The following is an 18,006-nucleotide window of genomic DNA, read 5'->3' as shown; positions in this document are numbered from 1 at the left end:
GGGTGAAGGAGACAGACACAGAGACACTCAACTCCTACCAAATCAGATATCCAGAGACACAGAGACTCCCAAGGCCTCATCTCTGAAACAAACCTGAAATGAACCCAACATGGCTCAGGGAAATTTGCCAAAGGGGGCAGAAAGACCGTTAGAGTCATAAATTGGGTCATTATGCACAGACACATTGCCTCTCTCCATAATTGAAGGCCACCGGCACAATGCAACATCTACAATCCATAAAATGGGGGTACAACAAGGGGAAGGCTAACAATGGTACCATCATGGCTGTAAACATACTATATACATAACTAATAAAAAATGGAAAATTATAAAAATAATTTAAAAATTTAAAGCACTTGTTGTTCAAGCATGAGGAACTGAGTTTGAATCCCCAGAACCCAGGTAAATATGGATATAATATCAGGAGCATTGATAATTCCAGACTCCCACAGAGAGAGAAGAGCCATTGCTAGGAGGAAGAGTCCCTGGAAGCTTGTGGGCCAGCTAGCCTGGTAAGGGCCCCAATGGCAAACAGAGCCTGCCTCCAACAAGCTGAAAGGAGAGAATTGATATCTGAAGTTGTGCTCTGGCCTCCAAACATGTGCCTTAGCATGTGCTCACCCGCACTTACACAAACATGCAAACAAGCACATACACACATCATATACACACAAAATAGCACTGTGTGTTTAAATTTAGAGAGCAAATGACACATCTCCATCAAAAATCTAAGCAATGGGCTGGAGAGATGGCTTAGTGGTTAAGCGCTTGCCTGTGAAGCCTAAGGACCCCGGTTCTAGGCTCAGTTCCCTTGGTCCCACGTTAGCCAGATGCACAAGGGGGCACACGTGTCTGGAGTTCGTTTGCAGAGGCTGGAAGCCCTGGTGTGCCCTTTCTCTCTCTCCCTCTGTCTTTCTCTCTGTGTCTGTCGCTCTCAAATAAATAAATAAATAAATAATCTAAGCAAATTCATAGAATTTAGTTGCTGAACATGCTGAATTTGGCTTTACTTTAAACTACATTAAACTACATCTTAGTTAAGTGTTTAATATGTGCTACTGCTTCTATCTGCTAGTCAAACTGAACAGTTAGAACATTTAGAATGGTCAAATTGGGGGATGATAGCTCAATGGGTAAAGAGCTTGCTTCGTAAGCATGAGGACCTGAGTTCAATCCCCAGTACCCAAATAAAAATACTGGGCACAGCATGCATCCTGTAATCCCTGTGCTTGTGTAAATGGGCACAGGAGGAACCCTGGAGCTTGCTGACCAGTCTAGCTGATTGGTGAGCTCTAGGCCAATGAGAGAGCCTGCCTCAAAAAAGAATTGGAATGCTTTCCTGAGAAATGACACCAAAGGTTGTCCTTCAAGCTTTTACGAGAACACAATATGCAGTTGTTCACATACCTGTGCACACACATACATGTGAACACTCATACACATATACACACAGAGCACACATGTGCAAAAAAGGCCAGACTGTCAGCCAATCTGTAACTGCTGTCTGTAGGAATGGAAACCAGAGAGTCACTGAGGCTCACTTGTGGACAGCAGCTCTGGGTTGAAGGAGAGACCTTGTCTCAGGGAACCACTCAGATGAGCAATAAGAGAAGGACACCTGATGTTCTTCTCTGGCTTCTGCACACACAAGCATGGGGACTGCATCTATACACACACTTGCATATAGCATATAACACACATACCACATGCACCACAGCACACACATACTCTGCACACCCACATGTGCATGCCAAAAAATAATGTTGATCTAAATTCTCAATACGCAAAGTCCTATCAAAGTACTTTAAAGCTATAATTATTTGTTTTCAATTAAAGAAATCAATTTCTTTTTCATGAGTAAACTCAACCTCATCCTGACTTTCTATTCTCATAACCTAATATCTTCCCTCATGTATCTGTAGAAGACCCATATCAAATTTCCATTTTTGTTCCACACTCTAGTGCTGATTCCATTGTGATATCTGAAAAATATACTAGCCCTTGAGTACTTCCAGAACTTCTCTATCGCAGTGCCCAACTATAGCATCGTCTCTTCTGTCAATTCTTCTTAGTGCCTCAATACTATGGGTTGCCCCTTCAGTGCTGCCAGCAATTGTTTTCTTTGATAATATAATAACAAATTGTTGTTTGATGTCTATGTGATTCATACCTGTTACACTGAATGTTCTTGTGGAATTGTTTTAAAAGCTAAGGAGATGGCTAATGGATAAAGTGCTTGCCATGCAATTCTGAGTACCTGAGTTTTAATCCCCAAGAACCTATATAAAAGCCAGAAGCTATGGTAGACTTCTATATTCCCAGGGCACCCACAAAGAGAAAGAGAGCTATAACAGGAATTTCCAGGAAACCCATGAATACAGTTGAGTGGGGAACAACAGTGAGAAACCCTGCCTCAAAAAATGAGGTGGACTTTTCAGAAATCCCATAACCTCAGAGAGAAAGGCCCCAGGGAATCAGGAAGAGGGAAAAGGGAATAAAAGGATATAATCTGTTAAAATAAATAAATAAATACAAAGTGGAAGGCAAGAACCAACCTGAAAGTTATCTTCTGAGCTCCACAAACCAACTGTGGCATGTGCATGGCTATACACACACACATACACATTCACACACGCACACACATACATGCAAACATACATAAACACACACTATTTTTTTTTTAATTTTACAGAACTTTATTATCTGCTTTTTTTAAGGACTGGAGAATGAACCTAGGGCCTCCCATATGCTACAAAGTACCCTACCACTAATTTTTTTTTTTTATTTTGAAACACTAAATTAGCAAAGCTGGCCTTGGATTTTCTCTGTAGTCTACACAGGCTTTAAGGTTGCAATCTTCCTGCATCTGCCTCCTAAGTAGCTAGATTATGGGCCTGTGCTACCAGGCCTGGTCTTCGTTTTTTGTTTTTTGTTTTTTTTAATTTTAGACCCTTGCATAGTCCTTGTGTTACAAATATATTTGAAAAGAGAAATGAAATGAAGGGAAGAGGAAGAAGAGGAGACGAAAAAGATAAAACAAATTGTCTAACCAGACCTGGAAGCACAGGCCTATAATCTCAGCTACTGTTGAGGCTGAAGCAGTAGATGGTAAAAGCTCTGTCTGAGCACCAGAATGAGTTCAAGGCCACTATGAGATCCTAACGCAAAGTGAGAAATGAAAAGAGGATTGTGGATATAGTTTAGTGGTAGAAGTTTTGTCTAGCATGCATATACCTCTTGGCTCAATCCTTAGTATAGTATAGACGTTAGTAGTTTTCTAGTAGTTCTGTTCTCTTTTGGAAAACCATTGGAAGTACCATCCACCACGACTAGAAATGCATTTGGGAAGTACCACCAGCAAAGTTCAGGTTTTGGAAGAGACTCATCATATGACATTTATCAAAAAAATCATACTTTATATTTGCAACTATAGCACGAGAAGTAATATGCATGTTGTACAAACATCCCTGATGATCACTGGGAAATGGGGATTCAGAGCTATTGCTTAAATGTTAAAATCAGTAAAAGCCAGTATGGTTTTTACTAAATGTTGTGTTCATGGGGTGTACAATTTTGTAAGTAAACATAGGCAAAGCTTAAAAGCTTATAAAGAAGCAAAGAAAATGACACTGTTATTAAAGAAGTTTCCAGCAGAATTCAGCATTTATTTGGGGCAACTGTTTCCCAGGGATGAATTGCTTCACATTAACGAGGTCAAAGAATAAGGGTGGTTCTCCAGAGGCCCTTTTCTATTCAAAAGGGCTTTCCAAATACAGCGGGAGTGGAAGAACAGGCTAGGGAACTATTCCTTCGTGAACCAACTACATTCTCGGAGCACGAACATCTGTTTCCATTTACATACTTTAAGCATGACTTTACACGTGGAAATTAGACCTCGGCACCCTGCCTAAGGAGAAGCCGTCCGCAAGAGAACTGCATGTACTGCGAACAGCTGGAATTTGTATAAGTCCACATCCTACACGCTGCAATATCCTGTGAGCCACCAGTGACCCCACTCTCAGAACCCAAATGTCACAGGACATCATCCGAACACTCGTGAAACTTTCAGAGTAAAGAGGAGACAGGCAATGGCAGGAGAGATGTGGAGGACTCCTGGAATGTAAAACGCAGATGCTGTGTGCAGAAAGAAAATTAAAACCCCAAAGATCGTGGTGCATTTACGCAGCACTCATTCTATAGCATCCCACCAAGATTCCTTATTAATTAGTCAGACATGTATAACACTTTTCAACTGTTAACAGTGTAATTGCTGATAGACTGAATCATAGGGAAACCTGATACAGTCATGTACCTTTGCTGCCACCATGTGGTATTTTTGTATTATTGCAGTTGTGGATTCAAGGTTTTGTGTTTTGTTCTGTTTTTTAATTATTATTAGTTATGTACACAGTATGCATATAACCATGTTGGTATCATCATTAGCCGCCTCCCTGACCTACCCCCTTCGCAGGGACCGTCCTCGTTGGGGAAAATGGGTGGTGCCTTGTGGGGTTAGCCATCAGTCTGTGCATAATGTCCCAACATGTGGTTCTAACAATCTCTGACCCCTCTTCATCGAATTTCCCTGAGCCATGTTCGGTTTGTTTTAGATCTACTTCAGCTATGAGGTCTTGGGAGCCTCTGTGTCTCTGGATATCTGGTTTGGTAGGAGTTGAGTGTTCTCTGTGTCTCTCTCCTTCACCCTTGTGCTGGTAAACCATTATCACCTCCTAGACACCAGATATGATAGTACTATTAAAGACTTAAAGAACATAGTTTCTGTTCTCAGATAATTTACATGGAAGTAATTAATATATTAATAGTAAATAGGAACCAGCAAGTCAAAAACACACTGTTTTGCCACCAAAGACCATATATCCTTTAAAATCAAAAAACAAAAATAAAAACAAACCAAGGTTGGAGAGAAGGCTCAGTGAGTACCAGAGTTGAGATTCCCAGAACCCATATAAATCTGACAAGAAGAGGGGCAGAGAATAGAGCAACATATGGAAGCTGGCAGGCCAGCCAGCCTGGAGGACGGTGAACAAACATGGTGGAAGGCAAGGACCAACACACCAAATTGTCCCTGAACTCTACACACATATCCATACACACATACATACATGCATGTGCACGTACATGCTTAAGTCTTATTGTGCAACAATTTAAGAGTTATTGTAAAAATTGGATGGAAATAAGTGGTGAATGAAAATTTTAGGAGCTGAGGAGATGCCTCTGCCGGTAAGGTATTTGCAGTGTACAAGCATGAAGACACGCATGAGGTCAGACCGCAGCACTCATGTAAAAGGCCAGGTACCCCATAATGCTAGCACCAGGTAAATGGAGGCAGGAGGGCTCCTTAAAGCTTGTTGTCTAATCTAGCTGAACCAGTGTGCTCTTGCAGCAGGGAGATTCCTTGTCTCACAACATAAGATGGAAGGCAAGTAAGGAGAGTCCACATCGACCTCTGGCCTCCACATGCACACACATGTGCATGAGTACCCACATACACTGCATCCACACAAATACAACCACGAATACACACACAACATACACACAAAGACATAATTAATAAATAAGAATGGTTAGGTGCTGAGTAGAAAACAAAGCTGCATGGAACACTCATGGAAGAGAACTGAGAAGTCACATAGTTGTTGGAAAGGATTGATGACACACAGAATGAACAAAAGAAAGCACTGCAGGTTGAGTCATGTTAAATAAAGATAGCGTCTGAGGAATCATCACAGAATGTTCACAGGACAACTCCTGCAGTGAAGTATATGGTGGCAGGAAAAAGAAAACATATTAGAAAGATGATTCAGAAGCCTTAGTTGCAGCCTGTTTCCTAGCCATGATGGGGAGTCTCTGATTCAACACAGGCATTTGTTCCATGTATACATCATCCCTTTGCTTTATAAACATTGAATTTATATAAAAATGTTTTATTTCAAAGCTGAAAATAATGTAGTAGATAACATCCTCTCATCCTTCACCTTAAGTAAATAATTTAAAGTTACAGAGCCCTGAAATCAAAGTAAACCAATAAATTACTGCCAAATACCCAAGGGAGAGAAAGTCATATAAGCACTTAACAGTATAACAACTGGGCCCAGGTGCTGGGAGACCTTCTATCTGACACTTCCATGAGATAGTCTGCTCTGGGGAGATAGTAAGTGCATTGTAAGGAATAAGAACTTTCCAAGGAGGAAAGGAGATGTGCAACTTTTTAGAACCTTTTCAAAGCAGGCGATATGTAATTTGTCAGGGAGCCATGCAAAGGACTTAAGAGCTGGGACAGATGCAAAGTGTCTGCATCTCAGATGTCCAGGCACATACAAAAGTCCCAGCACCAGGTCTGCTTGCTCAAAATGATTGATGACTTTTTTTTAATAGAAAGCTTAATAGGGGCCATATTTTACTGGATGCTGTGTTGGTTGTTGTTGCTTTTTTTTTTTTTTAATGGAGTCACAGAGCACCACAAAAAATAAAGGATCTGCAGGGTGAAGCTCAAATAGCAGCTTCTCATTCCTCACACATATGAAATCATGAGGGAAATTTGCCCTTGAGAGAAAACAGAATTCTTAAAAATAAAAATACAGTAAGAACTCAGGCTGTAACTGAAAGCATTTTCCCAGTTGTAACATAACAGGCACATATGTTACTAATCACGACAAAAGCAGCTTTTTACATTAGTATTCAGAACAGCACTGACTTTTCTTCATTCCTCCAATTTCCAAACTGTTTCCTGCCATTCTAAGTGTCTAAGAAATTTTCTTTCCAAAGTGCTCTAAGTGGGTACTCTTTGTGTGTGTGCGTGTGTGGGGCGGGGGTGGGTGTGTATGTGTGAGTGAGTGTAGACAACTTTCAGGTGTCAGACCTCGCCTTTCACTTCCTTTGAGGCAGAGACTTATGCCCCCAAGCTTCATGATGGAGGGAGAAGCAAGTCTCCTGTCTCTACCCCCCTTCTCACCCATAGGTATGGCTGGGATTATAAATCCATGGGTGTCAGGGTTCTGTACTCTGGTACTCATGCCTGTGCAGCAAGTGCTTAATACACTCTAAGTGAACACCTTTAGCAAGCAAAAAGACAGCACAACATTGAATTAAAGTCTGTTCTTAATTCTGACATTCTGTGGATAAGTGAAGTTCATAGGCTGGCTCAAATAATCCTCCTGTCTCAGCTCCTACATGTCATCCTATATAAGAAACTTGAACATCCAAGGGATTTTTTTAACTTAACAAATTTTTTGTTGGGCTGGAAAGATGGCTTAGCGGTTAAGCGCTTGCCTGTGAAGCCTAAGGACCCTGGTTCCAGGCTCGGTTCCCCAGGTCCCACATTAGCCAGATGCACAAGGGGGCGCATGCATCTGGAGTTCATTTGCAGAGGCTGGAAGCCCTGGCACGCCCATTCTCTCTCTCTCTCTCTCTGTCTTTCTCTCTGTGTCTGTCACTCTCAAATAAATAAATTTTAAAAAATAAAAATAAAAAAACAAATGAACTTCATATGCATGTACCATCATGTCCATCTGGCTTCACATAGACACTGGGGAATCGAACCTGGGTCCTTTGGCTTTGCAGGCCAGCACCTTAATGACTAAGCAATCATTCTAGCTCTTATTTTGCTGAAAATATTTTCATTGACAACTTCCATAATTTTAAATAATATCCCATGGTGATTCCCTTCCTCCCCCGACTTTCCCTTTTGAAACTCCACTCTCCATAATATCCCCTCCCCCTCTCAATCTTTCTATATTGCTAAGGATGACCTTGAACTGGTGACAATCCTCTTGCCTCAGCCTCCTTAGTACCAGGCATAAACCACCATGCCCAGATTAGCTTATTATTTTTGTTTTTAGTCATTTATTTATTGATAATTTTCATAGTTTTAGACAATAAACCATGGTAATCCCACCTCCCCACTTCCCCCTTTGAAACTCTACTTTCTATCATATACCCTCCCCCTCAGTCAGTCTCTCTTTTATTTTGATATCATCTTTTCCTCCTATTAAGATGGTCCTGTGTAGGTACTGTCAGGCGCTGTGAGGTCATGGTTATGCAGGCCACTTTGTGTCTGGAGAAGCACATTGTAAGAAGTCCTACATTTCCTTTGGCTATTACATTTTTTCTGCAACCTCTTCCAACATGGACCCTGAGCCTTGGAAGAAGTGATACAGATATTTCAGTGTGAGCACTCCTCTGTCACTTCTCAGCACCATGGTGTCTTTTGAGTCATCCCAAGGTCAATGCCACCTGAAAAGAGAAGCTTCTCTAACCAAAAGTGAGAGTAGAATTAATATATGGGTGTTAACATTAAGAGAAGTGCTTACTGGGCAGTTTGGTGGGCATAGTATATACATTTAGCCAGACAGCAGCAGACTTTACATCCCTAGGGCTCATGACAAGCCCTGTTGTAGGTTTTCAGTACTACGGATGCATTCCCTCCCATGGAGCAGACCTCCAGTCAAATTAGAGGGCAGCTGGTTTTCTCCATAACAGACATGTCACTATTGCACCAGTTGGCTCATTTGGCCTGGTTGACCAAATATAAGGCTTGCAGTGTCCACTGTTAAGTATCTTCACTGGTGATTTCTCTCTCCCATTGAACTGCATGCCATGTGGCTTTTTCCAGCTTTCTGTCAGCTGGTCTATGTGGAGGAGGTTTTCAGCTCCAGCAGGATTTCTCAGTGGCCTTGCAACCCAAGTATATGGAGTATTCAGCAATAGGGTCTTTCCATCTATTAGTAGTGGGAAACCAAGGGCCTTGGCAATGGTCCATAATGTTTTCAGGACATCAGGGACCTCCATGCCCAACAACTCATTGGAAAGTATACCATCCCTGGCACTGAAAATTTCCTAGTAACAATCTATGGCTCCTGAGTGTTCCATTGTCCAAAAAATAGGTTTCCATATGACTCATTTATATCCTCTTAGATTTTGATTAGCCCTCCCTCCACCTTTCCTTTACTCAATCTCTTCTCCTGACCTCAGTTAGACCTTTTCACCCCCATTAATCTGTTCTTCTACTTACATATATGCAATGCCATCCTATTAAGTCCCCCCCCTTTCTAGTCCCTCTATATCTCCTTTCTAGCTTACTGGCCTCTACTACTGAGTTTTCTTCCTATTGACATAGAAGCCCAATCTTTTGTAGCTAGGATCTACATATGAGAGAGAACATGTGTTTGGCTTTCTGGGCCTGGGGTATCTCACTAAGTATAATACTTTCCAGATCCATCCATTTTCCTGAAGATTTCATAACTTCATTTTTCATTACTGCTGAGTGGAACTCCATTGTGTAAATATTCACATCTTCATTATCCACTCATCAGTTGAGGGACATCTAGACCGGTTCCATGTCCTAGCTATTGTGAATAGAGCAGCAGTAAACATGGTTGAGCAAGTATCTCTAAGGTAGTAAGACAAGTTCTTAGGATATATGCCTAGGAGTGGTATAGCTGGGTCATAAGGTAAATCTATTTTTAGCTGTCTCAGGAACCTCCACACTGATTTCCACAATGGCTGGACCAGAGTGCATTCCCACCAACAGTGTAAAAGGGTTCCTCTTTTCCCACATCCTTGCCAGCATTTATGGTCATTTGTTTTCATGATGGTAGCTGATCTGACAGGAGTGAAATGGAATCACTGCGTAGTTTGTTTTTTTTTTAAATTTTTTTTATGTATTTATTTGAGAGCGACAGATACAGAGAGAAAGACAGATAGAGGGAGAGAGAGAGAATGGGCGCGCCAGGGCTTCCAGCCTCTGCAAACGAACTCCAGACGCGTGCGCCCCCTTGTGCATCTGGCTAACATGGGACCTGGGGAACCGAGCCTCGAACCGGGGTCCTTAGGCTTCACAGGCAAGTGCTTAACCGCTAAGCCATCTCTCCAGCCCTCACTGCGTAGTTTTAATCTGATTTCCCTTATAACTATTGATGTAGAACATTTTTTAGATGTTTATATTTCATCTGTATTTCTTCTTTTGAGAACTCTCTGTTTAGTTCCATATGCCATCTTTTTATTGGGTTGTTTGACTTCTTACTATTTGTTTTTGAGTTATTTGTATATCCTAGATATTAATCCTCTACCAGATGTATAGCTGGCAAAGATTTTCTCCCTTTCTGTAGGTTTCCTCTTTGCTCTATTCACAGTGTCGTTTGCCATACAAAAGCTTTATAATTTTATGAGGTCCCAGCAGTTGATCTGTGGTTTTATTTCCTGAGCAATTGGGATTATATTTAGAAAGTCTTTGCCAATACCAATATTCTGAAGGGTTTCCCCTACTTTTTCCTCTAGCAGTTTCAGAGTTTCTAGTCTTATATTAAGGTCTTTGATCCATTTGGACTTAATTCTTATGCATGGAGAGAGATAAGGATGTATTTTCATCCTTCTACAGATACATATTTAGTTTTCCCAGAATCATTTGCTGAAGAAACTGTCTTTTCTCCTATGAGTAGTTTTGGCATTTTTGTCAAGTACCAGGTGGCTATAGCTACCTGTATTTACATCTGGGTCCTCTGTTCTGTTCCATTGATCTCCATGTCTGTTTTTGTGCCAGTACCATGCTGTTTTTGTTACTATGGCTCTGTAATATAGGTTAAAATCAGGTATGGTGATACCACCAGACTTATTTTTGTTGCTCAGTATTATTTTAGATATTTGAGGATTTTGTGCTTCCAAATGAGTTTTTGGATTGATTTTTTTCTACTTCTATGAAGAATGTCAGGGGCATTTTGATGGGGATTACATTAAATATGTAGATTTCTTTCAGTAAGATTGCTGTTTTCACAATATTGACTTCCGATCCAAGAACAAGGGATGTCTTTCCATTTCCTGGTGTCTTCTGCAGTTTCTCACTTGAGTGTTTAAAGTTTTCATTGTAGAGATCCTTTATTTCCGAGGTTAGGTTTATTCCAAGGTACTTTTTTATGCAATTGTGAATGTGCGATTCTCTGATTTCATCCTCTGTGTGTTTGTTGTTAGCATATAAGAAGGCTACTGGTTTCTGTGTGTTTATTTTGTATCCTGATACATGGCTATAGGTATTTATCAACTCTAACAGTTTGCTGGTAGAGTCTTTAATGTCCATTATGTATAGAATCATATCATCTGCAAATAATAACTTGATCTCTTCATTTCCAGTTTGTATCCCTTTTATGTGTGTCTCTTGCCTTATTGCTATGGCTAATACTTCTATTACTATATTAAATAAAAGTGGGAACAGTGGATACCCTTGTCTTGTCCCTGATTTTAATGGAAAAGCTTCAAGTTTTTCTCCAGTTAGTACTGTGTTGGCTATAAGTTTGTCATAAACAGCCTTTATTTTTGCTTCTGGGAATCTTGCAGGTATCCTCCATGAAATCCCAATAAAAATTATAAGACATTTTACATAAAGATGGCAACGTGGCCCACCTCGGGTGCACTAAACCTGGATATTCCTCTTTTACCTCTCTTTGCTCTCACATAGCCTGATTTAAGAAACATAGCATGCAGCCTTGGAATCTTGATCCTTCCAGTCTTCAGGCCATGCTCCTGTGCCACGAAGTCCTGGGTGGAAAGATTTAAGAGCATCTATGCCTATTGCACCTTGAAGTCATTCCTCTATCTTAGAAGTGAGGAGTATGCTCCTCACTTCTAAGATATCCTGTGATTGTCAGAAAAGCCTCCTCCCTGGGTATTTATGGACCATGTATAGTGCCTCCCTGTTCAGCTTAAATTTACATGTCAGGGTGGTTTTGCCATAGGCAATATTGACTGTTAACATAGTTGACATTCTATTTTTATCTGGCTCCCAGCAGACTACAAATAGAAAATTAATAAAAGAGACATGAATATAAGATGGGGGAGTAGTTGGGAAGAAGAGTTTTAGTAGGAAGGGTAAAAGGACAGGAGAAGGAAATGGACAAAGAGTAAGATTAAAGTATATTAAATACATGTATGAAACTGTGGAAAATAAAAATAAGTAAATAAAATTAACAAAAAAGGGTTACATCTACCCACAGAAAGGGGAAAAGCTATATTATATTTTATCCAGTAGCCTTTACAATGAGTTCCTTAATGTACTTACTTCTGGAAGTATTGATTTGAAGTGCCATTAAATAAATAAAACATAACCACTGTGCCTACCAAACCAGATATCTAGTCATACACAGAGGCTCCCAAGATCTCATCACTGAAGCAGACCTAAAATAAACCCAACATGACTCAGGGAAATTTGTGGAAGAGGGGGCAGAAATAATGTCACAGTCACACACTTGGTCATGATACACAGAGTCATTGCTTCATGATCATCCTGGGCTACATAGTGAGACTTTGTTATAAAGAGAAAGAGAGAGACTAGTTCTTGATAGAAAAAAAAAAAGCTTCCAAGTCAGATTACTGTACATAAAAGTATAGAAGGGCTTGTCACAGCCATATTCAGAAACCATCTACCATGGTCTTAATAGGGAAAAAAAATCTATTTTACACATGGTCTTTAATTATTAAATGTTCATGGGAATGCATAATAAGGGAAAAAATAAATAAAATAAATTGGCTAAGGTAGTCCTTAAAATTCCTCAAATTAGGCTGGAAAGATGGCTTAGCAGTTAAGCACTTGCTCATGAAGCCTAAGGACCCTATTTCAAGGCTTGATTCCCCAGGACCCACATAAACCAGATGCACAAGGTAGCTCATGCATCTGGAGTTCATTAACAGGGGTGGGAGGACCTGGCACACCCATTTTCTTCCTCCCTCTCCCTTTCCTTCTCCCTCTCTCTCATAAATAAAAATAAGCAAAATTCCTCAAACTAAGAGTCAAACTTCAAATCCCAGTGTGGTGACACACACCTTTAATCACAGCACTCAGGAGGCAGAGGTAGGAGGATCACTGTGAGTCTGAGGCAAGCCTGACACTACATTGTGAATTCCAGATTAGCCTGGGCTAGAGCAAGACGCTACCTTGAGAAACAAAAATCAACAACAAAAAAAAAGAGTCAAACTTCTTTGTACCACTTTTTAATTCAGAAACACCAACACCTGTGTTTTTCTATATAAGAGCTGGTGCTCTCTTGATCATACCTGGTGGCATAAACAGACTCTTTAAAACAACCAGATCAATATTACTTCTCCTTAACAATCCCTAAATAGTGCTAAAATAAAAGAAGCCTGTGGGTATTGAGGCACATTCACCAGAAATAACCAAGACTAATCTTACCCTGACAATAATAAGTACATTATCATTTATCCTTTAGTACAACAAATTAAGGACTGGAGAGATGGATGAGCACTTACGAACACTTGCTGCTGAAGCATAAGGGCCCCTGAGGTTAGAGACAACCAAGTTTAACTCCTCAGAACCCACATTAATAACAAGGCATGATCATTCATGCCTGTTACCCCAGTCCACAGCAGGACAGAGCCCACAGAATTGCTGGACTTGCTGACAGACAGCAGCTCCATGTTGAAGAAGAGATCCCATCTTCTCTTTCTCAAGGAAATAGTCAGATGAGGGACAAGAGAAGAACACCTGACATTCTCCTCAAGCCTCCAGATGCATGCACATGGGATGGGCATCTGCACACACGTGCATATACTACAAGGACCCCCCCCCACACACACACCACATATACTCTTACATACAAAAAAGGCAACAAATGAAGATGTCATCACTTACAGATGAGATTGATTATAAGACAGTATCCAAACTGGATATCCATGGCCTTGCAGTGCCTGGCACTACCTACATAAGACCTTCATAATAAGAGGAAAAGATGACAACAGCAAAATAAAAGAGACTAATTGAGAGGGGTGGGGATATGATGGAAGGTTTATGAGGGGGAAAGTGGTGATGGGAAGAGAATTATCAAGGTTTATTGTCTATAATTATGAAAGCTGTCAATAAAAAAAAGTTTTAAAAAGACACTATTGGAGATGTGAAAATGTTTCTTGTTGAAAGCACTATTGTTTGAATGAGAAGTGTCTCTCAAAGGCGCATATGCTAAAAGCCTAGTCCCTAGTGTGACAATATTGGAAAGTACTATTGGCATATGGATGGTGGGGCTATGTAGAAAGTCCTTAGATCATTGCGGTGTGCCCTTTGGAGAGGAAGATGAGATTCCAGTCTCTTTCTCTCTATCTGTGCTCCAGTTCAAGATGTAAGCAGTTTGCTCCACCACAGACTTCCATTATGATGTGTTGCCATTACAAGAGACTCAAAAAGGGCTGCCAAATCTTGGACTTGAACCTCCAGAACTATAAGCCAAATAAACATCACTTTAATTTCTAGGTAGTGTGTAGGTAATATTTCATTCCAGTAAACACAGGAGGTCTAAACATTCAATTAGAATTTTTAAATTTTGAAATGTCATTTTTATGCTCTACTAATTTTTTCTAGCATAGTAAAAATATCAGTTACCTTTGTAGTGACAATTACCAAGTGCAGTACAATCCTAAGATTCAATCCCATTACCAGACTGTTTTTGTAAGCTTTAAAATAAACATATTTCCCTTTTTGAAAAGTTACAAAATTGACAATGAATAATATACAACAGCAACTACATGAGACTCAAAGCCTAAAATATTTGCTATCTTGTCTCTTATAGAAATATTTCTGTTATAGTTACCTTCACATTTCTGGGATAAAAACACCAGACCAGCAGCTGACAGGAGGAAAGAATTTATTTTGACTTACAGTCCTTAAGAGGTAGCTAGCTTCTTGATGGCAAGGGAAAGCATGGCATGAGCAGAGACTTGGCATTATCTTGGCCACAACACGTAGAAAACAGCAGCAAGAGAGTGAGCTGAGCTCTGGCAAAGTGGAGCTGGCTGCAACACCCCTAAGCCCACCCCCACCAGCACACTTTCTCCAGCAAGGTTCCACTTCCCAAACTGCCACCAGCTGGGAACCAAGCATTCAAAACATATGAGTTTATGGACGACATCTGATGCAAACCAGTTTCCCATCCTAGCCAAGATTCTTAAAGCTTAAACATTCTCTTCCCAAATAATTTCATTTTTTATCACATGTAACACTAATTCTTCATATTCTTTTTTAAATTTATTTATTTGAGAGAAAGAGGCAGATAGAGAAAAAGAATGGGTGTGCCAAGGGCCTTAAACCACTGCAAATGAACTCCAGATGCATGTGCCACTTTGTGCATCTGGCTTACGTGAGTCCTGGGAATCGAACGTGGGTCCTTTGGCTTTGCAAGCAAATGCCTTAAACACTAAGCCATCCCTCCAGCCCCATACTCATTTCATTACAGTAGCACAAAGAAGTTTCTATTATGAGACTTGTATAGCTTATTACTGAATCATCAGCAACTACCCAGTACAAGGAAATCAAATGAAAATATAATCCTGAGGCTGATAGCTGTCAGTAAGGTGATTACGGGACAAGTATGAGGACTTGAATTCCAACAGCAAACATTTTCATAAAATCCAGGTGAGGCAATGCTCATCTTATAGCTGTTACCCTCTTATTTCCAGGACAAAATACTCAAGCAGAAACAGGTGTTCGATTACAGTGGCTGGAAGCCCTGGCACACCAATATTCTCTCTCTCTCTCATATTTAAAAAAAAAAGGCCAGTGTGTTGGACTTGCCTCAAGTAAATAAATAAAGAAGCTGGGTGTGGTGGCACACACCTTTAATCCCAGCACTCAGGAGGCAGAGGTAGGAGGATCACTGTAAGTTAGAGGCCACCCTGAGACTACATAGTGAATTCCAGGTCAGCCTGGACTAGAGTGAGACAGTACCTTGAAATCCCCACAAAAAAAAAAAAAAAAAAAAAAAAAAAAAGGATTAACCTTGCAACTGAAGTCTCCAGCAGCTTGTTGGAGGAGGTGTAACTGGGGATGGATCTTTTAGTACAGCCCTAAAGTGTGTTCAGAGCCAGTTTGAGCTCTGCCTGTTTCTCTCCTCCTCTCCTTTCCTCTCTTATCCCCTCTCCTCTTCTGTGCATGCTGAAGCAATCAAGCTCCCTCTTGTCATAATGAAGCTTCCCCTGGAATCTCTAAACCTGAAATAAACCCTTTCCTCCTATAAGCTGTTTCTGGTTGGATCTTTACTGCAGTGACCAAAAGTAACTGTAACAATATGTTGTCTGGTCAGTGCAGCCATCAGAAAATTCCCCTGAACTTGTGTAACTTTCTGCTTGTAGTCCCCAGTCATGTAGCTCAGATGTTTAACCTACCAATACTGTAAAGAACTCAAGGTAATGTCAAACTACTTGCCATAATACATATAAAACCTGAGCCACCAGGGCAAGGTGCTCAGACTTTCCAAGTAATTCCCCTGGGTCCACGCTGGTGTGTTACTAAACATTCATCTTGACTCTCCACTCTTTCTCTGGTGCCAGTTCTGTGTGCCTCAGTTTCTCATAACAGGTGCTCAAAGTAATTAAAACCTTTAGGCGTCCTGTCTTTGACCTTTGCAAAAAACTATTCACATGAGAGTCAGAAGTGAAAAATGGCCATCCACAATAGGATGTCTCTGTGGACTTTGGGGCCAATTTTCCACCAGTGCTATGGGAGATGTCACCTAGAATAGCATACATCGAAGTGCTCTGCTATCTGTATCCAGCCGTGGTTTAGATTCCCTACACAGAACTGGTACCTTTGACATGAGTCAAGGCCATCTTCACTAAGAAATAATGTAAGATAAAGTAGAAAGAACAAAGGGCAGGAGTAGTCCCTGGTGGTATCAATGAACTTCCTACATCACCTCTGCACTGCCTATTTCAGCCTTACTGTTCTATGATAAAAATAAATCACTACAGCCAGTCGTGGTAGCACACTCCTTTAATCCCAGCACTCGGGAGGCAGAGGCAGGAGGATCGCCATGAGTTCAAGGCCACCCTGAGACTACAGAGTTAATTCCAGGTCAGCCTGGACCAGAGTGAGACCCTACCTCGAACAACAACAACAACAACAAAAATTATTACAACCGGATATGATGGCCCACACCTTTAATCCTAGCACTTGGGAGGCAGGTAGGAGGATCGCCATGAGTTTGACACCGGCCTGAGACCGCATAGTTCATTCCAAGTCATCCTGGGCTACAGAAAGACCCTAGCTGAAAAATAACTAAATAAATAAATCACTACAGAGTAAGCTGCTGTAAACTTAGCTCCTAAATGATCAGCTGATTAAATTCAGGGGGAAAGTAATCCTCCTATCAATCTAGCTAACTTTTGTCATTGGCATTTCTGGTTCCATTCAAATCAAGTTAACACAACCTACAATACAGTAATCAAGTTCAAACTGATGTGAAAGATATGTCCTAACCTTTGTGAATACCATTTAAACGAACTTATATAAATAAATTTGAGGGGAATTTCAACACTACAAACCATAAAACGCGAGACAGACATCTGTTTCTGTAAAAGGTAACTACAGCTCTCCCCACAGGTAGTCATCCGCTAATATACAGGAGCCACGAAAATGATGCACATTATAAAGAGGAGTGTTAAAGAGACATCGGCGTGCACGGAGCTCAGTACCGAACAATCCTCAGCAAACCGAAGAAGCGGCCCAGACAGCTTTCCAGAACACCAGGGAAAACTTGGAATCTCAGCGTGGAAAGCAAGCAGGGCCCTTGGGGACGGGCATTCTGTGCGAACATACGCGATGCTCGCAGAAAAAAATTTAAATAAAACACAAGGAGTGCGACGGCAAAAAGAAAGGAAGAAAAAAAATCTAACAATATCTGGGCAAGTACGAAAAGACGAACTTTTCTTTTTTTACTTTGGTTTTTTGAGGTAGGGTCTCACTCCAGCCCAGGCTGACCTGGAATTCACTATGGAGTCTCAGGGTGGCCTCAAACTCTTGGCAATCCTTCTACCTCCAGAGCGCTGGGATTAAAGGCGAGCGCCACCACGCCCAGCTGAAGAGGAACCTTTCACCAAAGATCCCAATTGATAATTGCCAGGCAACCGAGGTACCGCTGGGCGCCCGGTGATGGCGTCATCTCGCAGTCGCTCCACCAGCCCGGATGGCGTGACCGCGGGCGAGAGTGGTGGAGCTCGTCT

Source organism: Jaculus jaculus, chromosome 4, assembly GCF_020740685.1.
Source record: "Jaculus jaculus isolate mJacJac1 chromosome 4, mJacJac1.mat.Y.cur, whole genome shotgun sequence".
In the NCBI taxonomy this organism is placed as follows: domain Eukaryota; kingdom Metazoa; phylum Chordata; class Mammalia; order Rodentia; family Dipodidae; genus Jaculus; species Jaculus jaculus.
This window is presented reverse-complemented; position numbering follows the sequence as displayed.